Source organism: Fukomys damarensis, unplaced genomic scaffold, assembly GCF_012274545.1.
Source record: "Fukomys damarensis isolate Sample0158 unplaced genomic scaffold, DMR_v1.0_HiC HiC_scaffold_36, whole genome shotgun sequence".
Classification (NCBI taxonomy): Eukaryota; Metazoa; Chordata; class Mammalia; order Rodentia; family Bathyergidae; genus Fukomys; species Fukomys damarensis.
Genome location: NW_022900948.1, coordinates 38,916,072 through 38,936,171, shown reverse-complemented (window position 1 = coordinate 38,936,171; position 20,100 = coordinate 38,916,072). Strand labels below are relative to the sequence as shown.

At 38.6% G+C, this 20,100-nt stretch overlaps 1 protein-coding gene across 1 annotated transcript in view; it reads left to right on the top strand.

Moving 5' to 3' along the window:
* The first annotated feature begins 18,786 nt into the window (after window positions 1-18,786).
* The window catches only part of Strbp (spermatid perinuclear RNA binding protein), a 98,456-nt gene continuing 97,142 nt past the window's right edge, over window positions 18,787-20,100 (top strand). Inside the window, exon 1 of the mRNA XM_019205948.2 lies at window positions 18,787-18,805. The gene's annotated coding sequence lies outside the window, so the exon portion shown is untranslated. The remainder of the gene's footprint in view (window positions 18,806-20,100) is intronic.

The window sequence follows — 20,100 nt, the reverse complement described above, 5'->3', positions numbered from 1 at the left end:
AGCAAACTCAGTCTGGTTTTACTTTTACTTATTTTTCTTGGAACCCTATATTGCTGAGGACTGTTTTTCTTAAAAGTAATTCAGGAATGTTGACTTTAGTGTAGCTGAATTTTGATAGAAATTACATGATTTGAATTTACTTTCTGTATAGTATACTAGATATTCCTTATAGGTTTAGTTTTGCTGTGAATTAGAAGAGATCGGACAAATACCATTCCTTTTAACATTTGTTTAATGAACTGGTACTTTCTGGGAGAGCTGAAGTTGTGTAGTTTTTGCTTAGTGTTAGTTACCTGGCAGTATAACAGTAGATATGCAGTGGCTCTATCATAAATTCACTGATGTCTAATTGGAATCTGTATACAATCCAGGCTGGCATTCTTTAAATTCTTTCCTGGGAATATAGTTATCCAGATCTTCTGTACTCTCTTATTTTAACATGCAGATTGAATTTTAAAAACCCTGAAAAATATATTAAGAAAAAGATTTATCTTTCAACTTCTGTAGCTTTGAGTTAGCCACTTTTGGGAAAAGTTACATGTAAAATTTGGCCTTCTATCACAGGAAGGAATGCAGGCAAGTGTGTTTTTTATAGTTGTCACTGTCTCTTTATTTGCCTTAAATGATGATATAGGACTTTTCTGTCACTTTAATGAAATTGGGTTACAGTGATGTATAAGGAGTGCCATTTGAATTCTGGTCATAATATCATTCCTGTAGTCACTTGTATTTATACTTTGAAAGATTACTTTTTTTAAAAAAAGGAAACAGTTGAACAAACAAAATATTTATGCTGAGATGAGGTGTACTTTGTGACTTGCTTCCCTGTCCCCTCAAAAGAAAGACCTAGTATTCAAGAAGCTAAGGCAGGAGGGGATCACTCTGAGTTTGAGGCCAGCCTTGAAGTACTTACTTACCAAGACCCTAATAGGATTAAAAAAAAAAAGGTGGGGGATCTTAAGACTGCAACCTAGGATGGAAAGAGCCCTGGACTTTGAGCTCCAAATCCATAGTTTGTTTTAGAACCTTGCTAAAAAGTTGATATCTTAGGTAAGATATTTCTCCTCTCTGGGGCCTTAGTTTTTTTCTTTGATAAATAAGGTTCTTGTATTGTTTTGACCAGTTACAGCCATTTGTGATTTTCTCTGATTTGTTTTTGTTTTATGAAGGAAAAGTTAATAGCATAAAGCTGCTGCTTTTTTGTTTTGTTCTGGTGAATGGTTATGATAATAGAAAACTGATTTGAATTATCCTATCTGGCTTTGTATTTTCTAAAACTAGTTTTAAAGGAGGTACATTGCAAGTATTTTGTATTGCATTTTAATTGTACATCACTGTTTTCACATTAAAGGAAGCACATAGGGTTGGGGATTTAGCTCAGTGGTGCTGCACCTGCCTGGTAGCCCAAGGTCCTGGGTTTGATCCCTGATGGTGGTGGTGGGGATAAAGAAAGCATATAAACTAGAAAGATAAGTAGAATGTTTTGAAAACCGGCTGCCCAATGAAAGGAAATCACTTATTTCACTTATTATTTTTTTTTTTCATGACACATAGGGGGCTGGGAGGTCACTCCCTCAGAGTGGGCAAAAACAGACAATCTGAACTAGCCACTATTTATTGGGTGCACACAATAATTGGAGGGGAAATATCAGGTGACTTAGAGGGTGGTGCCAATCGTGTGTTGATGAAGTTCTTAGGTTGATGAAGATCTCCAGACTGATAAGGAACTTGTCCTTCCCCCGTGCAACCTTTCTCTTTTTATAAATAATTTTATTTTATCCCATTCTTCCCCTCAAGCCCTCTCCCCTCCCTTGCACAGAAGCTTTGTTTCCATTTTTCCCTATTTTCAGTGTTTTCCTTGTCCCTTCCTTCCTTTCTCCCTCCTTTCTTCCTTGTTCCCCTTCCCATTTGAACATTTTCTTCCTATTTCCCAACATCTGTTGCACATCTCAATCCTTATTTCTATGTTCAGTTTGTCACACCAGAGAAACAATGCAGTATTTAAATGAGTGTCCCATTCAAGGTTCATCCTTTTTTGTTTGTTTTGTTTGTTTTTTTGTTTTATGAGACAGGGTCTCACTATGTAGTTGAGACTGACCTGGAACTCACTATGTAGCCCAAGCTGGTTTCAAACTCACAGTGATCCTCCTGCCTCAGCCTCCCAAGTGCTCAGATTACGGGTGTGCTCCACCATGCCCAGCCAGGGTTCATCCATTTAGCTTTAATGTCTGAAGCTCATCCTTCTTTGGGGCAGAGTAGTGCTCTATTGTATTAAAAAAAAACCCCACATCTTTATCCATTTATCAGTTGGTGGGCATTTGGCCTGTTTCCAAGATTCGGCTGTTACAAATTGTGTTGCTGTAAACAGGTGTGCATTTATTACTGTGGTATGATGCTTTTAATTATTTTGGGAAGATAACCAAGAAGCGGTATAGTTGCATCAAATGGAACTTCTAGATTTAGTTTTCTGAGGTATCTTCATACTCATTTGCACAGTGGTTGCACCAGTCTGCACTCCCACTAGCGGCGAAGAAGGGTTCCTTTTCTCTGATAGCCCTTCTGGCATTTGTCACTGGTTGATTTTGTGATAGCAGCCATTCTTTCTGAGGTGAAGTAGAATCTCAGTGTTGTTTTCATTTGCGTCTCTTGAATGACCAGTGATGCGTTGAACACTTTTCATATATTTATTTGCCATTTCTTTTTTTTTTTTTTTTTGGTACCGGGGATTGAACTCGGGTCCTTGCGCTTGCAAGGCAGGCCACTGAACCGCTAAGCTAAATCCCCGGCCTTATTTATTGGCCATTTCTAATTCTTCACCTGAGAAGTGTGTTTTTATTTCAGATGCCCATTTTTGTTTTGGGTCTTTAAATTTGGGGAATCATTTTTTTGAGCTCTCTCCACCCCCATATATATATATTCTTTATATATTAACTTCTTTATATATTATATAGTCCTATTTGAATAGCTGGTAAAAATTTTTTCCCCACTCTTTGGGGTTGTCTCCTCACTCAGTGGTTTCTTTTGCTGTGCAAAAGTTTTTTAATAAGATAAGGGTCCCGGTTGTTGATTCTTTGTAGTATTTCCTGTGGTCTGGGTTTTGAAGTCTTTGCCTTACTCCTATGTCCTCAAGCATTCCATTATTCTGTCTCCCAGCAGATTTACTGTTTCTGTTTTAATATTTAGATCTTTGATCCATTTTGATTTTAGGTTATTGCGTGGTGAAAGATAGGGTTCTAATTTCAATCTTCGGCATGTGGAAAGCCAGTTTTTCTTGCACCATTTATTGAGGTGGCTTTTTTCCAGTGAAGATGTTTGTCTTCTTTGTCAAAGATAAGGAAACTGAGTATGTCTGGAGTTGTTTCTGCATCTTCTAGTCTGTTCCATTGATCCTCAGGTCTGTTCTTTTGCCATTACCTTGCTGTTTTATATTAAAGTATTTTTAAAAAATTTCTATTCTAAGCCAGAGGGCAATAAAGTCAATAAAGATTAGTATATGTATTTATATAAATCATGTCCATATAATTCAGTACAGACTTGCTCTTCAAACATTATCATGAAAAATTTTTAAACATGTAAAAAAGTTGAAAGAATTGTACAGTGAACACCCAAATATTCTGCAGTGCAAACTAGGTGGTACAATTAACATTAAAAAGTTATTGCACATATGCATCCCACTATCCATCTATCTTATTCTTTCTTTCTTTCTTTCTTTTTTTTTTTGATTCTGGGGCTCGAACTTGGGTCCTTGCGCTTGTGAGGCAGGTGGTGGAGCCACTGAGCTAAATCCCCGGCCCTATCTATCTTATTCTTTGGGTACATTTCAAAATAAGTTGCAGACATCCTTACTATTTACCCTAAAATTTCGACAGTCTTATAATTAGCTACAACTTGATGTTACAAATGGCATACATGAAACCACTCGTTGGAGACAGGCCTTTTTTATTGTGAGGAAAAGAAAAGTTTATCTCAGTGAACAGAGACTAAAAACAGGGATAGAGTCTAGCACCTAGCTCGGAAAAACCGTGTTTGTCTGGGCTGACATGGGGAGGGAGAAATAGCAGCAGCGAGCTGGGAGAGATTTCCTCTGAGTGGATGGGCCAACACCAGGAGAGAGACAGTGTAGCAACTAACGGGGAAAGGGATTAGGCTTATGTAGATGTTGAAGGGGCTAAGGAATCTGGAGTGAAATGTTTATGATTGAGTCAAGGACAGGCTTTGCAGGTGTGTAGACAATCACTGGACTTTTCTGCACTAGAGGAGGCATTATATACTTTGTGCCCATTTGTCCTATATACTGAGAAGTTGCTGTTGTTTACTGACAACTGCCTGTTTGCTTTATCCTGTTTGTTCACTTAGGTCAGGTATGACACTTAATAGTTGTTTACATTTCTTTGGTTAAAATGGACATATGTAAAATTGTGTATCTCTTTGGTTGTGCTATGGATGTCAGTCATTAATTGAGCATCTGACATTTTTTCAGGGTTTGTGCAAGTCCGTCCCACAGGCAGAGAAATCAGTAAGACACAATATCTGCCTTTATGATGCCAGTAGGATAAACAGGAGAGACGTGTCAGAAAGGAAATTTAGCACAACAGTATTTTATTTGGACATTTTAGTTGCAAATAATTGGAAGCAGCAGAATTCTAAAGATATAAGTCTTGCTTAGAGAACCCAGAGGGAGGAAATCGAAGGGGCTTTGGATAGGACTTGAACCAAGGACTGGAAGACCTAAGGACTATTCTTTCTTAACTGTTTAACTCTGCCCATCCATTTTATTTTTCTCTTTTTGTAGATGTGGTTTCTCCTTTTTTTTTACTACACACTTATGGTGGTGGCCTCCTCCTCCTCCTCTTCCTCCTCCTTCCTTTTCTCCTCTTTCTTCCCTTCTCCTCCTCCTCCTCCCAAACTGCTTGTTGCCTTGGTGCTGGTGGATGCTGTAGCCACCCCCAGAGTTCTTCCGCCTCAGGTGCTCCTGTCCTCAGACATGCAAAGGAGGCTGGGGCTGGGAGGGAGAGCCTGTGCTGGGGGCCTCCCTTCTCCCTTCTCCCTTCTCCCTTCTCCCTTCTCCCTTCTCCCTTCTCCCTTCTCCCTTCTCCCTTCTCCCTTCTCCCTTCTCCCTTCTCCCTTCTTCTCCCTCCTTCTTTCTCCCCTAATCGCTGTCTTTCCCAGGCTGAACTCGAACTGTGCTCCTTCTGCCTTTGGCACTCAGAGTGCTGGGATTACAGAGGTGCTTTGCCATATCAGGCCGCTGGCAATCTCATTCATTCATCCCTCCCATTGTTTCTTCCACACCCTGTATTTAACATCTAATAATTCTCAGCCACATAGAAATAGCAATTTTCTGTCTTAATTTTAAGCCTATATCCTGGGAGGTAGAATCTCATTGGCCCAGCCCTGGTTCAGCTATGCTTAAGGGTAGCGTTTTTATAATAAGTACATATTTCCTTTTGAAGTCTGCTTTTGTGGATAGAGTGAAGGTAGGGGAGGACGAAGAGACAGTTCCCAGAGCAAGTATAGGGCTGTTGTAAGATAGGATGACACCAAAAAGAATTTGGTGACTGAATTGGGTTTTGAAAGATAAATTTCAGTACAACAGTGGGAAGAAAGGTTATACTTTATGGAAGAACAGCAAGAGAAAGATAGGAAATAGCATAGTATGTTTAGATAATTTGGTTAGTACATTTGTGAGATAAGTGGTATGGCTTTGGGAGTGGCCAGAGAGAGGGAGATTGGACTAGTCAGCCACAGAACCTAACCTACCTTGCTAAGACATGGGAAGCCAGGGAAGGCAGGTGACAGAGTTGTGCACTTAAGAGGTCATTTCTTTTCTTTTTTTTTTTTTTTTTTAGAGACAGGGTCTCACTATGTAGTTGAGACTGCCCTGGAACTCACTATGTAGCCCAGGCTGGTCTTGAACTCAGCGATCCTCCTGCCTCAGCCTCCCAAGTGCTGTGATTACAGGCCCACGCTGCTATACCCGGCACAGGTCATTTCGTTGAATGAATTGGAGGCAAGTGGGGGAGACAGAAAATCTTTAAAGAGCTTGTACCAAGAAAATGACATACACACACCCTCCATCTCTCTTCGGTACCGGGAATCAAACTCAGGATCTTGTACCTGTCAGGCAGGCACAGTACCACCAAACTACACCCCCATCCCATCTCATATATTTTATTTTTTTTTCTCACTGCCTTTTTGACCAGGTATTTATTCAAAATAAGTTTTCCAATTTTGTGTTACCTGTATGGGATAGAGATATTAAGAGTTTATGCAGCAGGCTTCTTTTCTTTAGCAGGTTTCTTTTCAGCTGCTGGTTTCTGGGCAGCTGCAGGTTTTTTCCCCTAAAGACTTCATCAAGGGCTTTTTGGTATCTGCAGCCTTTTTTCCTTTCTTCTCTTCCATGGGTTTCTTGCCTTCAACCTTCTCTTCCGGTTTTACTTCCCATGCTGCTGCTTTATCCAGATGGATTTTGTGATTCCTGGCCTGGTGAAGAATGGTGTTCCGGCACATTGTCTTTGCATATGGATTCAGCTTCAGCATAATCCTCAGGTTCTTCAGAGGATTCTTCTTCAGGACTCTGCAGTGAATCTTCTTGTATGGTGCCTGGAGAGTTCTTTGGATCTCTGCCATCTCATATATTTTATACTTTTCAGTTTATAAGTTCTAAAAATCTAAAATCTTGAACAAAGAGAGGCCGAGGCACTATGATTGTCATGAGTTTGAGGCCAGCCTGAACTGCATAGTGAGTTCAAGACCAGCTTAACTACATAATAAGATCCTGTCTTTAAGTATCCTCCCCTCAAAAAGTGAGAAGCTGTCTTCATTTCCTGTGTGGTTTTGTAACTCACCAAATAAAGCGTGTCCTCACGTGCACACACACACACACACACACACAAGCACAAGGATGAATGTTTTAACACTAGCACAAGCACTATGTGCTGTCTGGGCAAGGGTGGCATGTAGACTTAAGAATTACCCCTTTGTGTTCTCAGTGAAACACGGCACATGACTCTCTCAGCCTGTGTAGGTTTTCCAAGTTGGATTTTCCATTCAACTCAAGCAAAGCTATGAACATGAAGCAAATTTTTTTGAACTTTGCTGTTTGAGTACTGGAAAGTTCGAGCTTGGAGCCATTCGACAACCAAGGTATCACTGTATTTATTAGCACCTGCTCTCTGCCCAGAAGTATATTAGGAAATTTATGTAAATTACTAAAGAAATAATTAGATAAAAATGAGTGGGACTTGCACTAGGTTTGCCAATATTTGAGTTGAAGATGGCTTACGGCAGTTGAATGCCAAATTACATGGTAATTGTGAGTGCAGTTGCCATTCAGAGTGAGTTTTTTTGACTTGAGCATTTAGGGATGACTTTGATGATTTTTTTAATAAGTTAGCCTCTCAGTTCTTTGGACTTTCCTAATAGTGATCTTGTTTTCCACTGACCTCTGTAAGACCATTGATTCTACTTTTTTCATTGTCTTTTCTCTTTTTGATGTTCTCATTCTCTTCTTTACTCAGCTTTAATACCATAGCCATACTAACCTCTCCATAAACCTTCAGCTGCTATGCTTTTAGCATGTTCATGAGGCAAAAATTTGGGTTTTTCTCCTCAGCACCTGTATAGCAACATAGGTGAAAACACTCACCTCCTCACTCACACACAACAATCATGCTGCTTGATTATGTATTCAAATTTATGACCTTGAATTTCAAGTGTATCCTTGATGATGAAGGTGCCCAGTTCATTGACCCCTGTAGTTACACTACCCCTTTGCAAACCCTTGTCTCCCATTCAGCTGATGACCTTGCTTCCTACTTCACCAGGATAATTGTGCATTTTGCCCCTATTTGTCTTACCATAGAGGAACTGTCTGTGTGGGGTTGGGGATTTGGTTCGGTGGTTCTGCTGCCTGCCTCGCAAGTGCAGGGCCCCGAATTCAATCCGTGGCACCACAAAACAAACAAACAAAAACTATTTGTGCTTTAATCAGAAGGTAAGCAAGGGCCTGGGATTTAGCCCCAAAAGCTTAAGGTCCTGGAAAAAAAAAAAAAGATAAGCTATTGCTTGTGTGTGCTTAGCTATCCTTCCCTCTCAACTGCTCAAGAATGTTGCTCCAGGAATTCTGATTCCCCTTAGTTTTCCTGCATCTCCAAAATTTTGCTTTCTAACAATAAATGTTATTTTTCCTACCTTAAAAATACTTGGCCTTGTACCAAGGATTTCGCTCAGTGCTATCTCCCCTGCCTTTCAAGCGCAAGGTCCTGAGTTCGATCCCCCATACCCCCCCAAAAAAAACCCAAAAAACAAAAAACAAAAAAATCACAAAACTTGGCCTTGCTTTAATACTTAACCCAGCTCCTTCACTTTCTCATTTCTTTGGCCTCCTTTGTAGCAGCCTCTAGGAAGAATTGACTCTGTGTAACTGTTTCTAGTTTGTTTCTTATTTTTTCTCTATTTAAAAAATTGAGATGTAATTCACATATCATAAAATCCACCATTATAAGTGTTCAGTGGTTTTTAGTATATTTACAAAGTTGTGCATCTATCTATTCTAGAATATTTTCATTATCCCTTAGAAGTCATTCCCTCCCTTTCCCCCAGTCCTTGGAATCACTTACGTACTTTCTGTCTCTGAAGGATTTGCCTATTAGGAATATTTCATATAAATGGAACCATATAGCATGTGGTCTTTGGTTCTTGTTTTCTTTCCATGAGTGTAATGTTTGTAGATCTTATCTGCATTGTGACATATATTAGAACTTCATTTCCCTTTAAGGCCTAATAATATTCTATTGTATGTGTATAGCACATTTTGTTGATCTATTTATTGGTTGATGGGGCATTTAGGTTTCTGTATTTTGGCTATTGTGAAAGATGCTGCTATGACCATTTCTATTTAAGTTTTTGAGTTGCTTGGTCATGTGATAGCTTGTGTGTAGCATTTTAATGAACTGTCCAACAGTTTTCTAAGAAAGGCTGTACCATTTTACATTCATACCAGTAATATATGAGGTTTTGTTTCTCTATGTTATCCTCTCTTAAGCTAGTTTGAATTGGATTTTCTGCTTCTCAACTGAAAGTGCCCTTCACAAGGTCATCAGTAATGCCAAAGTGCCCATATTCAATCATCATTCTTTGTTATCATGTCCTTCTCCTCCTCCCCTTCCTCCATTTCCTCCTCTGCTTTCTTCTTTCATTGTGTGCTGCTCTTCTGTCTAACTCAGGGGCTTATATATACTAGGGAAGTGCTTTACTTATATGACTTGTATGGCCAGTCCCTCAGTCTTCATATTGTTTGATCTGTAAATAGCATTTGATGTAGTGATTTATTCAGTTCTTCTTGATACACTTTTTTCATTTTTGGCTTCTAGGGTAATGCATCCCTCACCCCAATTTCATTGGTCAGTCCTTATCAATTTTCATTATTGGTTCCTCTCCCCTGCTCTTTTTTTTTTGTTTTGTTTTTTTGAGACAGGGCCTCACTATGTAGTTGAGACTGACCTGGAACTCAGTATGTAGCTCAGGCTGGTCTTGAACTCACAGCGATCCTCCTGCCTCAGCCTCCTGAGTGCTGGGATTACAGGTGTGCGCCACCATGCGTGGCTCTCCCCTGCTTTTTCCAAGTGTTTTTATGGCTGAGTCCTCTGTTCCCCTCCCTGTCCTCCAGTACTGGGAGATTGAACTTGGGACCTTGCTTTTGAGGCAGGTGTGGTGCCACTAAGCTAAATTCTCACTCGGCACATCCCCTCCTTTTAAAAATCAAAACCAGTAAGTTTCTTTATCTAGATTTATACATCTTTACTATCCTTACATAGGCCACCAAGTTAATATCTAAGGTATTTTTGTTTTACCATATCTCTGTGTATCCAACTGCCTAATCACCAGTATGTCCTAGTAGACAGTTTTAAATGGCACATGTCTGAAGTTAAACTCCTGTTCTGCATTTAAAATTATGTTCCACTCATAGGTCTCACCATCTCTGATAAAGGCAGTGTGCCACACCAATTGTTCAGACCAGTAACCATGTGGTTAACCTTCACTTCCCTTTTCTCATATCCCACATCTAGTCTGCTAAGAAGAAATATACCTTTAAAATATATGCAGTCATAATTCTTCTCACCACTTCTCTCCTTTCTCGTCATTGGCTTGGTCTGATCACCCCTTGCCTGGAACATGGTAATGGATTTAGCTTTATCTTTGTTCTGCTATACTTTTATCTGAGAGTCTTAACACAATAGCCAGAATAATTCTTTAGAAATATGTCTGATCATTCTCATTTTCTGCCTAAAATTCTCTATTGGCTCTCTTTTTTACTCAGCAATAGCCTGAAAGGCCCTACTTTGTCTAACCTCTCTCTTTTTCTTTTTTGGTACCGGGGATTGAACTCGGTTCCTTGGGCTTGCAAGGTGAGGCAGGCCACTGTATCTATCCTCTTGTTACCTCTCTGACTTCAGTTACTGTTAGTCTCATCTAACTCACTTCATTCATCTTCTTGCTGTCTTTTTTTTTTCTTTCTTTTTTTTTTTTTTAACAGTAGCAAAGCTTTATTATAAGGGCAGGAAAAGAAACACGCTCTGCAGAGTAAGTTTGGGCCAAGTAAAAGCAGAAAAAGAAGTATACCCCACAGCATAAAGGTGGACCCCAGTGCAAGAGAAAATACTTGGTATACTTTATGCATGCCAGCATGCCTTAGTTTCAGGGCTTCACTCTTGATGTTCCTTCTGCTTCTAGTGTTCTTTAGCTCTTATCAGATCTGCTCAAAAGTTATCCATAAGGCTTAGTTTAGTTATCTTTAATTCTGCAATTTGCTCTTCCCACACTTTGGATTCTTCTTACTTTGTTTTACTTTTACTTTTTTTTTTCTTTTTTCATGGGGTCTTGCTATGCAGTTCAGTCTGGCTTTGACTTGAGCTCACTGTGTAGTTGAAGATGTCCACCATTGTTGCAATTACAGGCATGAACCACTAGGCCCAGCTTCTTTAAAATTTTTGCATAGCGCTTGACATTGACCAGGCACATATTGACTGACTTAGGTTAGCATATTTTGCTCTCCTTACTCCCTGCTAGGCTTGAAGCTCGTGAGGCAAGAGGTGTCTGCTCACATATGTATCCTAAGAATCACAATGGTTGGCAGATAGTGGCCATGAAATATTTGTGGGAGATAAAAGATGGCTATATGGGAAGGAGGCTATGAGACAGACCTTGAAAAATTTTGCTCAGCAAAGTTTTGGGGAGAAAGGTCAGCCTGGAAACTCACTCACTCTCTCTCTCTCTCTCTCTGTCCCTCCCTCTCTCTCTCTCCCTCCCTTCCTCCCCTCCTCCCTCCTCTCCCTCTTTCCCCCTCCCTCTCCTTCCCCTCTACCCCTTTCCCCCTCTCTTCCCCCCCCCCGGGGGGGGAAATGAAACTCAGAGCTAAATCCCCAGCCCTGGAATCTGTTATCTTTCTCATTCCTGTCTTGTCTGTGCCTTTAGCAAAATCTCCTTATCCTTCAAATGATGAGAAATTGAATTAGAGCCTGAATTTGAATCTGCTGCTTACTATGTAATGACTTTAAGCAAAATTTTTGAGCATTCAGGAGTCTTTTTTTAGATATTGAAGTATACTTTTTATATATACAGTATACATTTCTGTGGAATTTTTTGTTTTCCATTACTGGGGATTGAACCCAGGGCATTGGGCATGCTATGCAAGCGCTGTATTACTGAGCTACATCCAAACCCTTTAAATTTTTTTTTTTTCAGATATGGACTAAGTTACCTAGGCAGTACTTATGTGACTTTTGACTTATTCATCTAACCTCCACCAGAATCAAGTTATACAGTATTTCCGTCAGTGCAAAATGTCCTTTTGGATCCTTTGTAGCCAGCTACCTCTCATGCCTTCCTATTCCTCATGTCCTCTTTCTTAACTGATCTCAATTTTTGCTTTTCCCAGAGGGTCACATATGTGGAATGATTGTGACATTTTGAGTTGAGTTTTCATTTAGCTGAATGGTTTTACAGTTCACCCATGTTCTCGGATGTATGAGGAGTTCTTTTTATTGCCCAGTGGTGTTTCAGTTGTGGATTTGCTATAATTTATTCACTTACTAGTTGATGGATTTTTTTCTTGTTTTTAAAAGTAGTTGAACATTTTAAGTAAAGCTGCCATAAACATTTTCATTTCTCTTATGTAGATACCTAAGTGTGAGATCGCTGAGCTAACTGTTGAATTTAACTTTATAAAAACTTGCCAATCTGGTTTTCAGAGAAGTGAGTCTTTTTTCACATTTGTCAAGTGGAGAATTAGGAATCTTAGTTGCAAGCAATGGAAATTGGCTCTGACAAAGGAATTTATGAATGGGATATTAGATGGCCCACAGAATCTCTTGGAGAGTTGGGAGACAGACTCTGAAGTTACATGTCCAGGGAATGTATTTGAGGCCTAGTCACTGGAGTTCGAGCTGCTTACTCTGTACGGTCATGCTAGGCCCTGTAAACAGAACTACAGTCTCAGACTGGAGGAAGGTGCTGCGTTGTTGTCACTTAGCAGAATGGATTCTCTGAGGACCCAGTTCCTTTGTATCATTAGCTTTTGAGTCACTACGCGGAGGTAGGTACTGCCTCATAAGGTTGGAGATTGCCTACTCATAGGAAAGGCGGTTCAGGTGTGGGATGCCTAAAGAAATGACATGTGGATGTCACAACCTCTAGGTAATAACTAGGTAAAATAATTTCTGTACATTATCTAGAATGTATGAGACGCTTCCTAGCTTGCAAATATATTTCTAGTTTACTTCCCTATCTTCCTTTCTTCTATTACGTACATTTTTTGGAGTATAATAAAACAAAGCACAAATTGCAGTGCATTTTCATGACATGAATTCATCCTTTTGATGAATAGTCAGAAGAATAGCAGGTCACCAGTGTCCCACAAAACTCCCTTGTGCTTTCCTCCTAGTCCTTGCACACACTCTCCTCCACCAGGTAACCACTTTCCTGATTTTCAGTAGTTTTCAAGCTTTGTATAATCAAAGCTGTATGTTTGCATATAATTTTTCTTTTAACGTTGTGAATTTCATCCATTTGTGTGTATCTCAAGTTTGTTAATACATTGTTCCGTTGTATGAGTGGAACACTAGCCATTCTTTGATGGATATACAAATTGATTCCAGTTTTTGACTAATATAAGTACTGCTATGAACATTTTTGCTTTTTATTTATATAATATTCCATGGGTATATAACATGGAATTACTAGTTCATGAGTTCTGTGTATGTACAACTTTAAGAGAGCCTGCCAAAACAGTTTTCTGAAGCAGCCTTTGTATTTCTTACTCGTACTAGCAGTATGTAGGACTTCCAGTTGATTGTATCTATCTTTTTACATCTTTCTGTGTGTTTTCATTAGGACTTTGTACTTCAAGATATTACTTGCATCTACCTAATCAGTTATGAGTATTATCATATAATTATCTCTTTGAGGTAAGATTTAATGCTTTGTCTCTGCCATCTTAGTACTCATAGAAATAGGACATGTAAATGTTCAGTGAAGTTGCATGAAAAATGAATAACGAGCATATCTGTAAGCTGGAATAATCTTTTAGAAGAGAACTCTGTGGTCTGACTAGAATTAGAAGTTAAGAAAACGATGGATGATAGGGTCGAAATAAATCAGGTGGAATTGGATTTGATTCTGAAGACAATAGATAGTCCTTTTTCGTTCCTGAATTGGGAGTCATGGAAAACTTTCTGTAAATGAGGAGTTATATTTTTGTGCTCAGCCCTTAGGAAATGTTACCGAAAAAAGTTCGGCTCATGATGGAAGATTGGAGACAAACAAGGCCTGGGTTTGTCAGCTTCTTCATCTCTCAGTTTTAGTTTCTTCATGAAATTGAGCTCTATTTTTTATTATTTGTAGCTGATATATAAAAATGGGTAGATTTTTAAATCCTCTATTTTATACTGTGGCATTACAAGATTTGGAATTTCAAAATATAATTTATGAAAGAGGGAATTCAGTTTAAATCCATATAGGATTTTTGTACTAACTATTGCATCTTTAAAGTGGCCGCTGACTCTTCTGCATTGTTCTTGTTCTATACCGGCACTTTTGCGTCAGTCTCTGTCAGAAATAAAAAGTAAAACATTTATAGAATGGCATGAAGCTTTTGCCTCGCTAGCCTTATTTCACAAATGCTGAATTGCTTTTGATAATTTTTATTAATAAAGTACATATACATGCAAATTTATACTGAGAGTCAAGATAATGAAAGAGAAATAAAACCAAGAAGAAACAAACCTTAAGTTGGAATTCAGATTATTTCTTAGAAATAAATGCACTTACTTGCTTTGTCCAGTGAAAGGGCAAGCAGTGACAGCAGCAGAGGTGGGCACACCCAGTGCCCATATGTTGGGTATGGCTACTAAAAGGAGCCTTATGAGAAATAGCTGATTCTAGGTGTGGTGCCAGAAAAGTAATGAGTCTGGGAAAGGTCCATTGTCCTAAAAGAGCCATTCCCAAATGCCATAATGCCAAATGTCAAAATTGTTAATGGTAAAAATACCTACAGTCTACAGTCCTCAAAGATCACAACCTTGAAAATATAATTCTGGAAAAAATAATTAAAATCAATTATTTTAAAAATTATATTATTATTATTATTAGTTTTTTTTTGAGGCAGTGTCTCTCTCTGTAATTCAGATTGGCTTTAAACTCACTTGTAGCTCAGGTTGTCCTCGAACTCAAGGCAATCCTGTCTCAGCCTCACAAGTTCTGGGATTATAGGTGTGCACCACCATGCCCAGTTTAAAATATATTAATTTATTTGCTTGTTTATTTATTTATTGGTTTTTTGAGACAGGGTCTCCCTATGTGTGTGCACCACCGTGCCCAGTTTAAAATTTATTTATTTATTTATTTATTTGTTTATTGGTTTTTTGAGACAGGGTCTCACTATATAGTTCAGACTGACCTGGAACTCACTATGTAGCCCCAGGCTGGTCTCAAACTCACAGCGATCCTCCTCGGCCTCAGCCTCCCCAGTGCTGGGATTACAGGTGTGCGCCACCACACCTGGCTCAATTTATTTACATTTTTAAAAGAGGGTTGCTTGAGAAACAAAAACATGACAGAACTCTGCATAGACCACTTTAAAATAAAATAGGAAATAATATATTTTTGCAAGCATAAATACTATTGCTATGTTGCATACTAATGACATTTACATAGGTTTAACAGTTATGAGATGAGTTAAACTGTTTTCATAAAGAAATGGGTCAAACAGCAAAATATATAAGGACATTATCACTATGGTTGATAATTGTGTACATGTAACTTTATAATGTGGTCATCTGAAATGCTGTGAGAAAACTTTAGTAGGGAGCTCAGTGGTAGAGAGGTTCCTGGGATGTGGAAGACCCTGTAGTTGTCCAAAGAGCCCAGATTTTAAGAACTTTTTTTTTTTTTTTTTTTTTTAGTAAGTGGAGATGTGATCTATTAAAGAAGTTTCAACATGTTAATGCTTACACATAGTCATCCTCATGTTAATGCACTTTGGAGGGGTCAGATTTGCAAAATACATAAAATGAATTAGAATTTTCTAGAAGTTTTTACACAGTTTATACCACTGGTATAAATTGGAAATGATGCCACAATGAAATAGTGAATTTTTAGAAAAATATAATGTTGACAGTTTAAAATAGTGAGAAAAAAAAAGGAAAAACTAAATTGTAAGAAAAGTATTACAGGAACAAATTTCGGCAGTTGCATTGAGGGCAATTGCACTGAGAACTGGCTGATTGTCACCATCATTAGCTATGTTTTGAGGCCTTGCACTATGATGAATAGTTTTTTTTTTCTTTAGGGCACCAAATTCCTTGGAATATATTCACATTTTTTGTGATGCTACTTTTTTTTTGTGATGTTCTCTCTTTGAAATTCTATGGTTCGTTATACATCAATTTATGCTTATGCATCCTCTGTTAAGAATCTCCCATCTCTGCTACGAGTCTGTGTTGTTTTGGTTATGTGGAAATCCATCCTATATTGTGCATATATATTGGCCATACATTTGATAGAAGCAATATTGGTGTCTGAACAGCAGCACTGTTACTGAAGTGTCTTATTCTCCAGTGTACATAACTATTTTTGTACTAGTCAGTAGCTTTGCAGGCTTCTGCAGGCAAATGAAGCTTTAGTTCATTACAAGCCTCTGGGATTTAATCAGCTAGAAGAAATGTCAGTGTAGACAAATGATGCATTTTTAATTAAAGTTTTCCTCATTGCTATATTGCATGGCCAACCCCATTCTCAAAATTTGGCTTTATCTCCCTGTGATTGAGCCTTTTTAAGCAGTGAGAATTTCAGCTTTTGGGATTTGAGCTTTTAGGATTTCAACATTTGAGATTTTAGTATCTGGGGATTGTGATTCTTAGACTTTTAAAATTTTAGAGATTTTGCTTTTCAAGATTTCAACATTGAGGATTATGGCATTTGGGATTATGACTTGTCAAGATTGTGTCTTTCCAGATTATACTCAGCAACAGCCTGGAGCATCTGGTTTTGAAAAGCAGTGGCATGCTGTGTGCAGTGGCAGCTCCTGTAATCCCAGCTACTCAGAATGCTAAAGCAGGAGGATCTCAAGGTTTAGGCCAGTCTGGGCAACCTAATGAAGCCTTCTTTTAAAGAAAAAATTAGGCTGGGCGTGGTGGTACACGCCTGTAATCCCAGCACTCGGGAGGCTGAGGCAGGAGGATGCTGAGGCAGGAGGGTGCTGTGAGTTCAAGACCAGCCTGAGCTACATACTGAGTTCCAGGTCAGTCTCAACTACATAGTGAGACCCTGTCTCAAACACAAAAAAAAGTAAAAAATTAACGTGAACAATGTTAAGTCACTTGTAAAGGCTACTACTGGCCAAATTTGAGACAATTTAAGCATCGTAGAGATGATAGTAGTAAGCATTGAACAACAAACCACAGAGACGAAGGGAAGAAAGGAATAAGGAAGAAAAGCAGATCTCATCTTTGTTGAACATGGACATTTAATACATATAAAAGGAGTGATGTAATTAGGAAATAACATTTTTGCACACACTCATGTAAATTTAGTTCAATAATTTAGTTTTTTTGTTTTGTTTTGTTTTTGTTTTTTTGAGACAGGGTCTCACTACTACATAGTTGAAACTGACCTGGACCTCACTAGGTAGCCCAGGCTGGTCTCAAGCTCACAGTGATCCTCCTGCCTCAGCCTCCCGAGTGCTGGGATTATGGGCATGTGCCACCATGCCTAGCATAATAATTTAGTTTAAACAGGATCGCCAGTGGATGGTAAAAATGTTTGGTTATTGGAAAACAGGACAGTCCCAGAGTTTTAAAGAATTATGTTACAGTTTACTTGCAAAATGGAAAATAATTTTACAGTATAGAATTCTGACATTGACATTTACAGCCTTAACCAATTATATTTACTGTCAATCTATGCACCAAGAACTACAGTACATCACCTCTGGTTACATCATTGCCAGAAATAAGGAAACAACCAGCGGGATCAGAATGTGGGTGCTTGATAGAACAGTTGGCCTGGATTCTTTCAAAAAGTCACTGACATGAAAAACAAAAGCAAAGATGAAGAAATTGTTCTAGCTTCAAAGAGACTAACGTGGCAAAGAAAAAAAAGCTATTTGTGTGAACCTCGATTGGATCTTGTATTTTAACAAAACTTTTAAAAGTTTTTAGAGAAAGTTGAATATGACCTGTGTTTTGGATATTGCTGAATTGTTAATTTTCCTACATGCGATAATGGTATTATGGTTAGAGGAGTGGTATTCTTAGTATTTAGGGGTGAAGCCAGGGTATCTGAAACTTTCAAGTAGTTCCTCAAAAAATAGCCGATGTGGCAAAATCGTAATTATTGGTGAAGCTAAGCGAAGGATATACTACTAACTGCAGTATTCTTTAAATTTTTTGGAGGGATTAAAGTTTGAAAATAAAAGGTGAATTTTCAACAATTCATTGGTAATATGAAGATTGGAAGAGCATCTAATTCTCTGATTTTACATCTGGGGACAGAGGCCCATAGAGATGAAAACTCGTCACACACATAGATGGTTACTGAGAGGGCACAATAAACTGGTAACTGTTCCTTCATGGTGGCAGTATGTGGAGGAGCCAGTCAAGGGGGAGTGAGAGACTCTGTGGGGTCCCTGCTGGAAAGGGAGGTCCAGGTGGGAGGAGTTTCTGACCTGAAATATAGGTAGTCCTCCCAAAACACCACCCCTTTTTTCTTCTTTAATTCCTTCGCTTCCTCTAATGTATTCTTTCCACTCTTTATTTTGTCAGTTATTTTATCAGTTTATCAATTACTTAATATATACAGTAAGCTTAGGTATTTGATACTGACATTTTATAATTTTATAACTTAACATTCATATACTTTGCACTAATTTTTTTCATAAAAGTGAAAAATTCTAATTAGTTGATTCTGTGATGTAGTAGAGTATCACAGAAGGAAGCTCTAAAGATACCATAAGAAAGGTACAGGAAAGGTAGTTGCTGAATTTAGAAATGTTATCTAAGGACAGTGTTTAATTTGGTTTCTTTAGGAAATTATGTACAACCTGAAGATGCTAAGTAAACTTCCTCTGTAAGTATAAAGATAAGAAACTATTTTCTATGTCAAAATTTTTTTCCAGGGGAATCAGGAATGACAGGAAAGAAATGCATTTCATTTAAAACTCATCATGCCGGGCATGGTGGTGCATGCCTGTAATCCCAGCGCTCGGGAGGCTGAGGCAGGAGGATCGCTGTGAGTTCGAGACCACCAGGTCAGTGTCAACTACATAGTGTGAGACCCTGTCTCAAAAAACCAAACAACAAACAAACAAAAAATAATTAATCTTTAAGGATTTGAAAAGCAAACATGGCAGAAAAGCCAGTGTGAATTTGCAACATGAACATGTCAGCATTGGGAAGCTGAGGCAGGAGAATCACCAAGTTCAAGCCCAACCCAGGTAGCCTAGTGAGAGTTTGTCTCAAAATAGAAGAAGGCCTGGGGAAATGTATGTAGCTCAGTGAAGGTCCTGGCTTCAGTCCCCCAGTACTGGAGGGAGGGGGGCCAAGGGGCAGAGAGCTGGCATTGTCTTCAAATATTGTCAGTGAAGGGCAATGGGAAATTATTTATGAGTAGATGCTGCTTATATATTTCTTTTGATGATGTTGGAAGAGTTAGTCATTAAGTCAAAAGCTTTAATTTTGTTTTGTGACTTTTTTGTCTGGGGGATTGAACTCAGGCCCTTGTTTGTGCCTGGGAGGCAGGCAGTGGCACCACTGAGCTAAATCACCTTTGCACCCCCTTTTTTTGAGACAGGGCCTCACTATGTAGTTCAGTTCAGGCTGGCCTCAAATTTACTGATCCTCCTCCTTCAGCTTCCTGAGTGTGGGGATTACAAGCCACCATGTTCAGCTGGGTTTTTGTTGTTGTTGTTGTTTTGAGATAGGTTCTTGCTTTGTATGTGATCCTCAGGTATGCTCTTTTGCCATTTCCTTGCTGTTTTTTGTTTTTTGTTTTTTGTTTTTTTTGCTTTTTTGAGACAGGGTCTCACTATGTAGTTGAGACTGACCTGGAACTCACTGTGTAGCCCAGGCTGATCTCAAACTCACAGCGACCCTCCTTCCTGCCTCAGCCTCCCAAGTGATGGGATTACAGGCGTGTGCCAGCATGCCTGGCTTACCTTGCTGTTTTTATATTAAAGTATTTTTTAAAAATTTCTATTTTAAGCCAGAGGGCAATAAAGTGAATAAAATTTACTATATGTATTTATATGTCATGTCCATACAATTCAGTACAGACTTTCTCTTCAAACATTTTTATTATGAAAAATTTTAAAATTTTCAAACAGGTGTGTGCCCCCATGCATGACTTAAAAAATTTTTTTTTTGAAGTCAAATGCCTTCAGAGAAAAATAACTTAACTAGCAGCTAATTGTAATTTTAACTTTATTTGATGACTTTATTTTGAATTATTTAGAGTAGAATGATTTCATTAGAGAACTTTTCAGTGGACATGCTATAAGTAAGTCCAGAGGAACTAAACACATGATGTTTTTCAGATTTCCTCCTC